The sequence below is a fragment of the Bidens hawaiensis genome, unplaced genomic scaffold (assembly GCF_021521415.1).
Source record: "Bidens hawaiensis isolate Kalapana, Puna unplaced genomic scaffold, B.hawaiensis_p1.1 tig00055297_1, whole genome shotgun sequence".
Lineage (NCBI taxonomy): Eukaryota > Viridiplantae > Streptophyta > Magnoliopsida > Asterales > Asteraceae > Bidens > Bidens hawaiensis.
This window is the reverse complement of record NW_027499996.1, coordinates 14,204-29,326: the sequence shown is the minus strand read 5'-3', so window position 1 is coordinate 29,326 and position 15,123 is coordinate 14,204. Positions and strand designations below refer to the sequence as shown.

Here is a 15,123-nt window from a genome sequence, read left to right as displayed (position 1 = left end):
GATATTATTATTATTACACACGCGTCTTTCGTAAGCAGAATCTCCACCACTCTGCTCATTTCACACACTCTATATTACGTTAGGGTTTACAATCACACACACATACACACATATACATAATGACTGAACAGAACGGTGCCGCCGCCACCGCCACCGCGGCCGTCAACGGTGGCGGAAGCATATCGTCTGTTATCCCTGGCTGGTTCTCAGAGATTAGCCCAATGTGGCCTGGTCAGTTTCCTATTATTATTATTATTATTAATTTATTTATTTAATTATAGACTGTACACAGAGTCCTCTGTTCTTCTAGTTTTTAATGTAGCTTGAGCTCGGCTCGGCTCGGCTCGGCTCGGCTTGTTCGAGCTCTTTTTCCAAAGCTCGAGCTCGTTTATTGTATAAACTATTTAATTATTTTTGTATATTTTGAGAAAACGCAAAGTATTAGCTCGGGTTCGATAACTAAACTAGCTTTATTTGTAGCTTAGCTCGAGCTAGGCTCGGCTTGTTTTTTATATTTTAATTTATTTATATACGTTTTTAATTACTTTTCTATATTTTGACGAAAACCTTAGCTCGGCTCGAGCTTGTGTGGTACATTAAATGAGCCAATGATCGGCTCAAGCTCGACTGTGCAGTGTGAAATTAATATAAGTCCAAAAGAGGTAAAAGTGAAAAAATACACTAGGCGTGTTATTGTGTTAATGCTTGACGAGCCTAAAAGAGCTTCTCATACAAGGCTCGAGCTCGGGCTTGATAACGAAACGAGCTTTATTTGAGGCTCGGGTTCGGCAGGCACGTTTCGAGCTTTTTATTGATCCGGTCTCGAGTAGCCCGTGAGCGGTTTGGCTCGTATGATATAATTGTATAATTGTATGTTGTGTAGAGTTTTTGACTTTTGATATTGAAGAGGTAGGTCCCAGCAGAGCCCAGTTGGACCCGCAAGACTCACCTTAAACAGGGACGTCTGCGCAGAGACCAACTGGATCCGCAGGACCAACCATGCTCAGAGAAGTGACGTCCTTACGCGCAGTATGCAAGCTGGTCCCGCAGGAAATGCCTCCCATGGTGAAGGACTCCGCCTGTTCCCGCAGCCTCGGATACAAGCCATGAGGGAAGGCCACCCGCGCAGCATGGCTACACGCACAAGGCACTTAGCTCTCGATCCTTCAGTGTCACCTGAAGGAATGAGCCAAGCCGGGAGCAATCCCGCACAGAGGCGGGAGGGGGAATACTCCCGCCAAGCCAGTCCGTATACTGAAGGATCTTTTACTGTACCTGACGAGGTATGGGCGAAAGATCTGATCAGAGATACGACAGCTCACTGATACAGTATGGCGAGCAGCATGCTCCTGTACTGTATCACTATTAGCCGCTGCCTACTCACCAACTACTGTCATACCACGTGCGTAGCCTGCAGTTGGTAGAAAGGGAATAGTGTGCAGCAGGCCTGGTCACTATCAGCCACTGCCTACCCACCAACTACCAGCAAGGCACGTGCGTAGGCTACTGTTGATGAACAGGAACACTGTTGCAGCCGGCCATACCTCCTTGGAAACCTACCTTCGGCTATAAATACCCCAAATGGTATGACCATCGGATCTTATCTGGTATGATCCAACAACATATCTTACTACATTATCATCATATTATACCTGATATCTGCTCTAGCAATCTCTTAATATACTTTTATATTTAAAGAGCAATCTAGTCTGATTCTCACGCCGGAGGGTGGTCACAAGGAGGAACCCCCCCTTCTCAGTGACGAGCTCACGGTGTCTGTTTTGCAGGTTATCAGAAGAACCATCTTCCAAGGGTCTAACCCCTCGTGGGAAACATCTCTCCAACCCCCAGGTTACCAGTAATCTGCCCGGGGTCTGGTTAGTGTTTCTTCATTGGCGCCATCCGTGCATAAAGCTAGAACTTTATTTTTCTCCAGTTTTTTCAAACTTCTACAAAGATGGTTAGAGAAAATCCGGTAACCATGACCCCTGTTACTAGGGGGAATACCGGCAACACAGTTTTTACGAACACTACCCCGGCTACCGAAGCCGGGGCAAGTGAAGTAAATTTTACGAACACTACCCCACTTACCAAAGCTGGGGCAAGTGCAGTAAATGATCGCCTACTGGGATCCACTGATACCCAGGTTGAGAAACGAAGACTCCCCCGCCAAACTCTCGATGAAGTTAAGGCATGGGCGGAGGCACGACAAAAGGAATTCCAGGCTGAGTTGGACGAACGCTTGCGTTCCGTGCAACAGGCCGACGAATTCGAATACTGGGAGGATGACTCGGAGGAATCCGACTCCGACGCGAACCCTCGCCATAGGGCAAAAGGGAAGCATAAGGAAACGGAATCCCAACCGAAAAGGCATTTTGGACAAGCCTTCAAACCAAAAAGCACAGGTGGAAGTCCACGAGACTTCTCTAAAACGTTCAGACCAAACGTTGCAAATGCAGGAACGTCCAAATTTGCAAGGGACATTGCTGAAGCAATCGCCCCAAAGAGTGCCAAACAAATGCCCAACATAGGTACATATGACGGTATATCCGATCCAGACGATCATTTGAACAGGTTCATAGCAGGGGCAACCGTCAGCAATTGGACGGAACCCACGTGGTGTTACATGTTCCAAATGACGCTGGTTGGGGCTGCTAGAGCATGGTTCGATCGTCTACCGGTCAACCACATCTACGACTGGGCAGACTTCCAACAAAAGTTTAGCCAACACTTCAGCCAGCAACGGAAGTATACCGAGGAGCAATGGACAATCCTCAAATGCATACGAGAGGAAGACGAATCTCTGCCAAACTTCATCACTCGCTTCAACTCAAAGAAGCTAAGTTTGGGCAATATCAGTGAAGATCTTGTTCGCGCTGCCTTCATCCAGGGCGCACATGACCCAGAGCTCATCCGCACCCTAACGGGTAAAGATGGCATGCCATCCACATGGGATGGCATCATGACAGCAGCAAAACGCTATGCGGAAACAGAGAAGCAACTGGGTAGAGATCTCCCACAGAGCACAAACCTCTACACCCAGAGGACGAGAGAAGACAACGTCCTCACCGCCCGACTAAATAAAAAACGAAAGCTAGGCATCTGGCAGTCAAGGGTAAACTTTGACACCTCATCCGGCTTGCAAAATCGGTTGGGCGGAAGGGATAATGTACAGTCGCACCGGAACTCCAGATGGACGCCACTCACCAAAAGCGTCACTGAGATATTCGCCACTGAAGGGCTCCCATGGCCAAAACCGCCAATAATCCGACATCGTCACGATGCAGATCGGAGTAAATACTGTGACTTTCACAAGACAAAGGGCCACAACACAGAAGAATGCATAGATGTAAAAGATATGGTCGAAGCATTTGTCAGAGATGGGACGCTCGCGCACCTCGTGGCGTAATAAAGGCTGAGCAGGCGGGTGCGTATAGAACCCCAGCTGGGGAAAACACGAATCAATTCCAGCTTCAAAATCGAGACTACATGCTGCGTAAAGAACGAGATCCCGAACCAGGTGCGTATCGGCTCGATGGCACTCCCATCCCAACAAGGAAGGGAGCTCATTTACACAGTTTGCATGTAAATCAATTCCAATTTGTAAAGGCCAAGAGCCACTTCTAATGGAAATGATTCTCTTAAAAATATCGAAGCTGATGATTTTACATATACTTTTCTGGAAACTAATATGCCGGTTTTCACCGCATAATTACGTGAAGTCATTGCATGGGAAGGCGGTCCTACCCGCACGAACCCAATAACGTGACAAACCTTCACGCAGGTCAGTTGAAGGGGAAAAAGTTCAGCACCCAAAAATGAAAGTGCCGGTCTATCCGCATGAATCATTAACGAAACTGAATAATAACCTATCAACAACCGCGCGTCGAACGGTTAAAACTATCCAACACTGGTGACGGCATTCACATTACGTGAAGTCGTTGCGTGGGAAGGCGGTCTTACCCGCACGAACCCAATAACGTGGCAAACTTACACGCAGGTCAGGTATGGGTAAAGTTTTGCCATCCTACTAAGTGCAAGTGACGGTTCTACCCGCACAATCACGAAAGAGGAAGCAAAACTTCACACCTATTATCAACCACGTTCAAATGTTAACTTATCCTCAAAAGGTAAGAAAAACCTACACGCAGGTCAGGTATGGGTAAAGTTTTGCCATCCTACTAAGTGCAAGTGACGGTTCTACCCGCACAATCACGAAAGAGGAAGCAAAACTTCACACCTATTATCAACCACGTTCAAAGGTTAACTTATCCTCAAAAGGTAAGAAAAACCTACACGCAGGTCAGGTATGGGTAAAGTTTTGCCATCCTACTAAGTGCAAGTGACGGTTCTACCCGCACAATCACAAAAGAGGAAGCAAAACTTCACACCTATTATCAACCACGTTCAAAGGTTAACTTATCCTCAAAAAGTAAGAAAAACCTACACGCAGGTTAGATAAAAGTTAAGTTTAGCCATCCTACCAAGTGCAAGTGACGGTTCTACCCGCACAATCACGAAGGAGGAAGCGAAACTTTAACCCACTATCAACCACGTTCAAAGGTTCTTATTCTAAACACTTGGAAAATTGCTAATTTAAACTAAGTATGCAAGTCATAAGTTTATAAAGCAAGGAACCCAAAGAAGGAAATAACAATCTTATACGCAAAAAGATTAATATTTCAAGAGTATATTACAAGAATGGCCGGGTAACTACCCGCCTAAAAGAAAAAAAAAACTATACAAGTCTAGCAATGGGAAAGGATCTTCAGGATCAAGCCTCAGGGCCGCTTCCACTTGGACCCGCTCCGTCAGAAGAACGGGGTGGTTCGAGGAACGCTTTGAGGACAGCTAACCCATCATCAGCAGCAGCTACTTCGTCCACCTTTTCCACCACTGGATGCGGGAAGGCGGCGTATTGGTTCAATGCTTGGTCATAAATGGCTTCAGTATCCACATTGAACAAAGGGAAGTTGGAAGGCGGGACGCCTTTTTCAACAAACCCTAGACCAAGCATGAAGCCGGCCTTTTCCCCATCATCATGAGAAGCGTTGAGGGCTGCGGTCATAGCATCATCATAAGAGGTCTCTGAAAAGACCCGACGCACAACCTACAAAGAAAACACAAGTATTAGAACCTTTTCTTACAAAAGAAATGCGTAAAGATAAATCTAAACATACCTGAGGCAACGCTTCTCGAAGAAGCCATCGGAGGGCAGCTTGAGCTTCGGTATGGGCGCGTTCGGCTTCGCTCTTGTTAAGGTTGGCAAGTAAAACTTCCTTAGCGGCAGCCTCTTCGACGCCCTTAAGCTTCCGCTGGGTCTGGTCAAGCACCCCCCTTTGGTCCAGGATTTCCTGGAGTTTCTTGGCATCTTCCATTGCCAAGGCATCATGAGCGCGTTGGAGAGCCTCTAATTTGGCCTTGAGCTCCTCATTCTCCACACGCAAAGGCTCAGCAACGGCTTCAGCCTTGGCAGCCCTCTCGGTTGCGTTTCGCGCAGTCTCCCTGGCCAACCGAAGCTGTTCATTCACAGCTTGGGCAGCCTTGGAGCGGGCCTCGAGTCGCGCCTGAACTTCAACCTCGAGGGCCTTGAAGGCCTTCTCCTTGTCGGCGGCAGCTGCCGCCAGCTGTTGGTTCTCCTCCCGAAGAGCACGCGCCTCAGATATGTCCTTGGCGTGAGCTGCTTTCAACTTGTCGTTTTCACGACAAAGCAGCTCGACGCGCGGCTGCATCCGGGCCTGGAGAACCCGAAGCTCATTAGTTAGCCTACCCTCCTGGTAGCTAACCATGGCTTCCCCCAACGCGCCCGGAGGAGCAGCGTGGCGAACCCAGTCCACGCACTCCACGGGTGTGCGAAGGGTTGTTCCTCGGCGTATGTTCCATCGAGGAACATACACTTCATTGGAATCCGACACTGCAAAAGAAACAAAAGCAGTAAGGAAAAGATGATGAAAAACATAAGGGAAAAAGAAAGGAACCCTACGCACCTGTAGGGTCAATGACAGGCCGATAGCCGCCAAACCCATCACCTGAACCTAAAGGAAATCCATCCAACAGGTCAGGCAGACGGGAAGGTGGCAAAGATCGGCGTGAAGCCCTGCGCGTACCTGATGGTCCGGCCATTGGTGCCGGTGGCGCGGGCATGGTGGCAGCCGCCGTGGTCGCCGTCGTTGTCTCCGCCGCGGTCGCCGCCTCCTTAAAAGCAGCAGTAACCGCCGGTTCCGTGAAGGATGCTGTAAAAATCGCACTCACGGCCGGCGGTGACGTCATCTCGGCCTGAACAGTTGGCTCGACGGAACGACCAACTGGACCAGCGGATGCAGGCGCAGGCGACTGGGTCGACGCCTCAGGAAGGCTGACCGAGCCTACCATCATTGGCGAGGAAGTACTCCCCTGCGTTTCACCCAGGATTGCGTCAACATCCACGCCTGCACAAACAAAGAAGAAAGTGTTTAAAAGAAAATTATGAAGTGACAAATCTACAAAGGCATTATGGTTATACTTACGGGTTTTCTTGACCCTGAACGTACGGACGGGCGGGGAGGAACCCGATGGAGCCGGCCTCTTGGTACCGGTCACCGTCGTCTTCGTTGGTTCTCCGGAGGTAACGGTCGTAGCCTCCGGAGCAGTGGTCTTCTCACCACCGGGCTTCCCCGCCACCTCTTCACTATCTGACTCCGTGTCAGATAGAACCACTGGATCAGCTGTGGCCTTCTCCTTCCCCTTCACGCCGGCAGCAGTCTTTTTCTTCCGCACCAACGGAGGACCTTCTGCGGATTCCTCAGAAGAAGAAATGTCAAGAACTCCAGCAGCAGGCACAGCATTGAGGGGTTCAGGGTAGAAGATAGGCTTACCAGGCCGTCGGTGGCTCAGGATCTCTTGGCCCGGCGGGTAAACCTCCACGAACCGACACGCAGTTTGCTCTAGGATGGGCAACTCGTTCTCGTCCAGAGCACGAGTACCCATCCGTGCGGGACCATCTTCCTCCCGCGGATTCAGGAGCGACTGTAGGTCGTTCCCCTCTGAAATAAACAGGAAAGTTAGAAAAAAGTCAAAATCAACAAAAAGAAACAAGACATACCATAAGGGACAGAGTTCGAACCATATTCAAGGACAATCGGAACCTTCTGCGCATTCGCCGCCTTCCACACTCGGCTCATCCCCAGCATTACCATCGCTGACTCCGAAAAACGGAAAACCGGGGATTGGACCCGGGATATCTTCGAGAACCATTCCGCCTCCTCGTAGTTGGGGGCGTGAAGGCTCTGAAGTGCCTGGCCGTTCTTGAACTTCATGGCAATGGGGATGGCGCGAGCGGATATGAAGAAGAACTCTCTTCTCCACGAGCGAAGACTCCGCTCGGTGGTACAAATCTTTAAACCCTTAATCCGGGTTGTAAGACTGTACCACCCCTGGATGCACCTCCAAGTGTAGAAGGTCATCAGGCGGTCCACATGGGGCTCGATGCCCAGAATCCGGCACACCCACTCAAAATGACGAATCTTGGCGATCGCCATGGGGTGCAGCTCGGTCAAATGAACGCCGTGCCTCTCAAGGACACGGTACACAAACTTTGTCAACGGGAACCTAAGGTTCCCGTAGACAAAGAATGCAACATAAACCCCGATCTTGCCACTAGGGGCATCGTACACAGTTTGGTGGGGTTCAGGAAACTCAGGCTCGAGAGACTCGAGCATGAACTTCCTGACGATATACTGGTACAGATCGACAGGAAGAGAACACTGGCACTCGCCAGCAGTCTTCTGATCGTCGGCATCATGAGAAGACATTTTTGCTGAAAGAGAAGTGATTTCGGGAAAATGCTTGCCTGAAAAAGGGGAGTATTTGCCGGAAATCACTAAGAAGAAGAAGAAGAAAGGTGAAAGTGTGAATTGCAAATAACCCTCTTCCCCTTTATATAGTAATCGCAATTAATGCGGTGAATTTAATGCGGAGGAGAGAGAAATCAAAGGTGCAATGAAACTATGACACGTGGCAAAAAGCAGGCTGGCAACAGCTGTTGAAAGGACGTGTGCCAGTAATTTCGCGGCCACGCGCCCGAAAAATCGTGCCCACGCGCCTGAAAAAGCGACTGGAATGACCATGTTCTGTCACGTCACCATAACTTCCTGCACGTCCTGACACAGTCAGAAGAAACCGTCGCACGACGTTTCAGAGGTTTGGACTGTTCTTATCTTTCCACCAACTCTTCGAATTTCAAAATTCAAAATTTAAAAATATTAAAAGTAAGCGGGAAAATACCCCTTACCCCTTGGCAAACAAGTAACCGTTAGACGGATGCGGGTACAGTGTAAAGGCAAAACCCTTCACATACCTAGCACCCGCAGGGAATTGAAGCCAAGTAAACCTTGGCGAACAAGTAACCGTTAGACGGATGCGGGTACAGTGTAAAGGCAAAACCCTTCACATACCTAGCACCCGCAGGGAATTGAAGCCAAATATTCCTCGGCAACCAAGTAACTATAAGACAGGCGCGGATACAGTGTAAAGGCAAAACCCTTCACGTACCTAGCACCTGCAGGGAATTGACGCTAGGAATACCTTGGAAGTAAAGTAACCGTAAGACGAGCGCTGGTACAGTGTTAAGGCAAAACCCTTCACATACCTAGCGCTCCGCTGGGAATTGAAACCAGGAAGGATCTTCTGGGCAATGCTTGCGGAAACGGAAATAACATCCCCGCATAGCGGGAACGTTGAGAACTACGTTGTTTGAAGCGCCAGGATGGAATTGGTGGTTTTAACATAATTGATCACTATGTTCAAAACTACCAAAACCTCATGGAGAATCCACACAACTGGGACTCAATGCTCCTGACTTGCGAGGAGGTTACAGACCTACCCGCATCATACCCAAAGACCAAGCAGGAAACTCGGGCATTTCTGCAAGTGACAAGGACTTCCCATGGAAAACCTTACAAAACCCTTTTCAAAACCCTTTGCTTAAGTCCAAAAGTTCACCTCACTTTATTAAACACGCATGAGAAGAACATTGGACTGGGGAGACTTGAAGAGGTAGGTCCCAGCAGAGCCCAGTTGGACCCGCAAGACTCACCTTAAACAGGGACGTCTGCGCAGAGACCAACTGGATCCGCAGGACCAACCATGCTCAGAGAAGTGACGTCCTTACGCGCAGTATGCAAGCTGGTCCCGCAGGAAATGCCTCCCATGGTGAAGGACTCCGCCTGTTCCCGCAGCCTCGGATACAAGCCATGAGGGAAGGCCACCCGCGCAGCATGGCTACACGCACAAGGCACTTAGCTCTCGATCCTTCAGTGTCACCTGAAGGAATGAGCCAAGCCGGGAGCAATCCCGCACAGAGGCGGGAGGGGGAATACTCCCGCCAAGCCAGTCCGTATACTGAAGGATCTTTTACTGTACCTGACGAGGTATGGGCGAAAGATCTGATCAGAGATACGACAGCTCACTGATACAGTATGGCGAGCAGCATGCTCCTGTACTGTATCACTATTAGCCGCTGCCTACTCACCAACTACTGTCATACCACGTGCGTAGCCGGCAGTTGGTAGAAAGGGAATAGTGTGCAGCAGGCCTGGTCACTATCAGCCACTGCCTACCCACCAACTACCAGCAAGGCACGTGCGTAGGCTACTGTTGATGAACAGGAACACTGTTGCAGCCGGCCATACCTCCTTGGAAACCTACCTTCGGCTATAAATACCCCAAATGGTATGACCATCGGATCTTATCTGGTATGATCCAACAACATATCTTACTACATTATCATCATATTATACCTGATATCTGCTCTAGCAATCTCTTAATATACTTTTATATTTAAAGAGCAATCTAGTCTGATTCTCACGCCGGAGGGTGGTCACAAGGAGGAACCCCCCCCCCCCCCTTCTCAGTGACGAGCTCACGGTGTCTGTTTTGCAGGTTATCAGAAGAACCATCTTCCAAGGGTCTAACCCCTCGTGGGAAACATCTCTCCAACCCCCAGGTTACCAGTAATCTGCCCGGGGTCTGGTTAGTGTTTCTTCAGATATAACATATAGATAAATTTGACAGGTTACATGTTATCATCATCATTCTCATTGATAGCTCTTTATAGAATTTTCTTCTTCTTCTTCTTCTTCTTCTTATTATTATTATTATTATTATTATTATGATTTTATATTTATGTTGGGTTGATTCTAGGGTAGTTAATAACTTGAATAAATATACTATTTCTGTGTTTTTATTTAATTAATCATTGGGGTATATGTTCTATTGTTATTAATACACAGGATTGATAAAGTGATAACTGGTAACTGCTTTTTCCCATAAGATGGTTGAATATAGGACACTACTAATAATGGATTACATTATTTTATTATATTTTTATCAAATTAGAATAAAGATTCCTCATAGAGGAAGTTTGTTGTGTAATGATTTTTTTTTGTTATTTATCTCATGTTTATGAAAATAATGATGTAAATGTAATTCACTAATTAGATTGATTTGGTTGCTTCTGTTCAGAGTTCTAAATCCTTTTGTCTTTATTAATTTGATTTTCATCATTGAAAATGAATGTAATGAATAATGATGTTATGTTTTGATGGTAGCATGGTGTGTAATTCTTATTTTTGAATAATGATTTTTATGAAAAATGAAAATTAAAAAACCTTGTATTGCTTAGATAATACATATATGCTAATTGACTATTATATGGTTTTATTTGTTTAAATTTTGTATTTTTTAATGATGTTCTGCTTTGTACTTTGTGTTGACTTGCAAGCATTTCTCTATTCAAAACTAAAATTGGATTCTGTGCACTTGGGGTGTTATGATTACTGGACATTATAACTTATAACTGATACATGTGAATAGAAAATCAAATTGTCAGTTTAGGTGAGCATGTGCTTAAAGTTGTGCAGCAATAATCATTCATGTTGTCTAGTACTCACTTTTTAAACTAAAGAAAAAAAAATATTTGACTTTTGTGAGCATAATAGATTGATAAATTGTTTAATGAAATTTGTATGACTTACCTCTGCCATATGAAATTTAATGCTTTTTAGTCTTTAAAATAATCATCTGTTGACTTTAAATAATCATCTATTGACTTTTTGTTGACCTTTTCTTGGTACATGCAGGAGAAGCACACTCTTTGAAGGTTGAAAAGATACTATTTCAGGGCAAATCTGATTACCAAGATGTTATGGTTTTTCAGGTAATTTTTTTTTGTGAAAACATATTTAATTATTTATTTCTATTTTTGTTTGATGGTTATTTGATCTCTACTTGTTTCAGTCTGCAACATATGGGAAAGTTCTTGTTTTGGATGGTGTTATTCAACTTACCGAAAGAGATGAATGTGCATATCAAGAAATGATTACTCATCTCCCACTTTGTTCAATTCCCAACCCTAAAAGGGTAATTTTTATTTTGTTAGGTTGCTAAACATACAAGTTTTTCATTTATTAAGATTAATTTCACATTTAATATATTTTTTATTTGCAGGTTTTGGTTATTGGAGGTGGAGACGGTGGTGTCTTGCGTGAAGTGGCTCGCCATTCTTCAGTCGAGCATATTGATATATGTGAGATTGATAAAATGGTAGTTGATGTGAGTCATCATGACCTTTTTAACTTTAATTTTTTTTGTTATTTTCTATGTGATTTTGCTTAAGATATCAATATACTTTTCATATATTACCTTTTAGTCATTCTTTGTAAACTAACGAACACGAACACAGCATGTTCGTGTACGTTTGTTTAACTTGAAGTGAAACAATGATCGAACACGAATAAATAAACAAACGAGGTTTTCTCGTTCGTGTTCGTTTATTAACAGTATAGACGAACGGTTCACGAATTTAACGAATGGACACGGCTGAACATAGATGAAAGACAATAAGTAACGATAAAAGCAATTAAAGGTAAATGCGAACAACACTGTGTCTGGGACTAAAAGTTTGTTAAATAAAACTAAATTGTAACGAGCCTATAAAAGTTGGAATGAATATATTAATAAACGTTAACGAACGAACATAAATACACGTAAACTAAAGGACATCAATGAACAAACATTCACGACCCTAGGTGAACAAACGAGACATGTGAACATGTTCTGATGTTTGTTCATTTAACTATATAAACAAATTATTGTGTTCCTGTTTTCGCTTGTTAATTAAATAAGCGGACTTTCTGCCTAACAGTTCACAAACGGTTCATGAATGTTCGGTTTGTTTACAGGCCTAGACTTTTGTGTACCATTGGCATTTTTATTCTGTAAATTTGATGTTTTTATAGAAAACATTAATCCATTATATATACATCTAACGTTCCTATACTTAATGTTAACATTTTATATAAAGTCAACCTTTTTGACCGCTGGATTGTTGCGTACAAAATGAAATGCATCTGATAACGTGATTTATTTTCTTTTTTTACAGGTTTCTAAAGAATATTTCCCTGATGTAGCTATTGGTTATGAAGATCCTCGTGTCACACTCCATGTTGGTGATGGTATACACACGCAACATAATCTTGTTTTCTAACATATAATCTTTATATATTAATAAAATAAAGACTTAATGTTATATAATTAAATATCAGGAGTTGCATTTCTAAAGGCTGCTCAAGAAGGAAGTTATGATGCATTGATGCTGTTATAGTTGATTCTTCAGATCCAATAGGTATAGCATTTTGACCCGTTTACCTAAAATGGGCCTGTTCGGGTTGTATTTGCGTATTATTTCCACAAGTGGGTCAAATACTCATATGTTGTTCATTTTTTAATTTCAGGGCCTGCACAAGAACTATTTGAGAAACCATTTTTTGAGTCGGTTGCAAAAGCGCTTCGGCCAGGTGGCGTTATGTGCACTCAAGCTGAAAGCATATGGCTTCACATGCATATTATTGAAGATATTGTCGCAAATTGCCGTCAGATATTTAAAGGTTCGGTTAACTACGCGTGGACTACCGTTCCTACATATCCAAGGTAATACTAACAGACTATTCAATATCTTTTATTTTTGTTTTGTGAAATTGTTTTAATCGTTTTAATATTTGATTCAAACTTGACTTCAGTGGGGTCATTGGATTTATGGTGTGTTCAACTGAGGGACCCGAAGTTGATTTCAAGAACCCGATCAACCCGATAGATGCAAAGGAAAACCAAAGCAAATCTACCGTACCCTTGAAGTTCTACAACCGCGAGGTATCTTTCAGTTATTTTCAAATTATATTAATACTTAGTTCGGTGTTTGGAAATGCTTATTAAACCTGCTTGTTTATTTATTTATTCTTTATATGTCTATTGGTTTTTAAATAGCAGTCCGAAATAAGCAACTTCAACTGCTTATTTCACTTAAATAAAAATGTACCTTTACACCCTTTTCTGATTTTAGCAACTATTTATTTTTAATTAGACGCGAAATTGAAACAAAATTACAATTTATTACCAATTTCAGCAACCTACTTCATTTTTAACTTGTTTTCTTTGTGCCACTGATCACCAATGCTATGCCAGCGCCACATATGCAGAATAATTTTTATGTGAAAAAAAAGTTGGAAACCAAAATTTTAAATTGTCATAAAAATGAAATTTTTATTAGTTGCTACAGTTGGTAAAAAGATACAATTTGGTTGTTAAAATTGATAAATATAGAGTAAACTGGTTTCTATTTTACGTCTAGTTTGAAGTTAGATTGCTAAAAGTGTAGAACAGGTTTCTTAATATGTTATTATCTGTTTTAAAACTATTGAATGGTTTCTGCGTACAGATTCACGCGGCTGCGTTTTGCCTGCCTTCGTTTGCCAAGAAGGTGATCGAGTCCAAAAATTGAAGTCAAAATCTATATAATAAAAATTTAGCAGCGAAAGGCAAAATAGTTCATGTAAAGTTTCCTGGCTTCCAATTGTTGGTTGAAGAATGCTCGGTTCGTTCGTCTTCAAGATCAATCAGAAGCAGAATAATATGAAGTTTTGTGTCGATAACCGGGTGATGGATCCGGCTTATAATTTTAGTAAGTTTTTTTTTTCTGTTAGTACTTCAAAATTTTAAGTTTTAGCCCATGTGATGCATATAAGCATCACTTATGTTGTGTACTATTTATTTTATTTCCATAGATTTATTGTGGGGACTTTTTAATTATAAAACCCAATTTTTTGGGCTTATGTTTTTCATTAATTTTTTTTGAGTAAACTGCGGTTTTCGTCCCTGTGGTTTGTTTAAATTTACGGTTTAGTTCAATAGTTTCAAATTTGCGATTTTCGTCCATGTAGTTTCATTTCACTTGCAATTAAACCCGATCCCACTAATCTTGTTAAGTCTAGTCGTTAAACCCATCAACGTGCTTCTCACGTGATGGACAATTTTGTCTTTTTTCTCCCCAAATAAACCCCAACCCTAACGTGAGGGGCACACTGATGGGTTTAACGATCAGACTTAACGGCGTTAGTGTGGTTGGGTTTTATTGCAAGTGAAATAAAACCACATGGATGAAAATCGCAAATTTGAAACTAATGAACTAAAATTGTAGATTTAGACAAACCACAGTGACGAAAACCGCAATTTACTCTTTTTTTTTTTTAATTTTTAACTTATTAAGGTGTAATTGGGTTGAGTTTCTATGTGGGCCTTTTTTATTTTTTAGACCAAGTGATGAAAAATGGCCTTTTGGGCTGAAGAACCTCCTAAACAAAAATGTTATAACTTCTTCATGTAATCTAATAATAAACGGCACAATGCCGTTTTAGCGTTTTTGCTTGCTATAGAAGGTCGATGGCGTATAACGAACCGAATGAAAATGCAAAACGATAAGCGAAATGCATTTTGATGGGATACGTATAATATCAATTTTTTATGTAGAGAACTACGAGAAGTGTGATAAATACTTGGATAATTTATCATTTATCATTTGATATAATTAAACAAAAATACATTGTGATGATCATTTCATATATAAAACTTATACTTAGAAACTAGATATAAATGGTTACAAAATAGTGACTTGGATAGAGTCATTAATGGTCTTTTATAAAATAGTCAATAAAAGGATGAAAAAATATATAATATTTTTTAACCTTTTAAACTTTTGATTGGTTATTTTATGGGTTGTCCTTGGTAGGCCCATTCTCTTCTCATAATACCATG

The 15,123-nt window shown here is 43.0% G+C and overlaps 1 pseudogene across 1 annotated transcript; it reads left to right on the top strand.

Moving 5' to 3' along the window:
* Positions 1–13,827, top strand: LOC143601059 (spermidine synthase 1-like; annotated as a pseudogene). Its single transcript, XR_013147589.1, has 9 exons — positions 1–231; positions 11,118–11,194; positions 11,275–11,397; positions 11,485–11,589; positions 12,419–12,491; positions 12,582–12,661; positions 12,771–12,966; positions 13,056–13,185; positions 13,751–13,827. The product of XR_013147589.1 is annotated as a spermidine synthase 1-like (transcript).
* Positions 13,828–15,123: the final 1,296 nt, after the last annotated feature.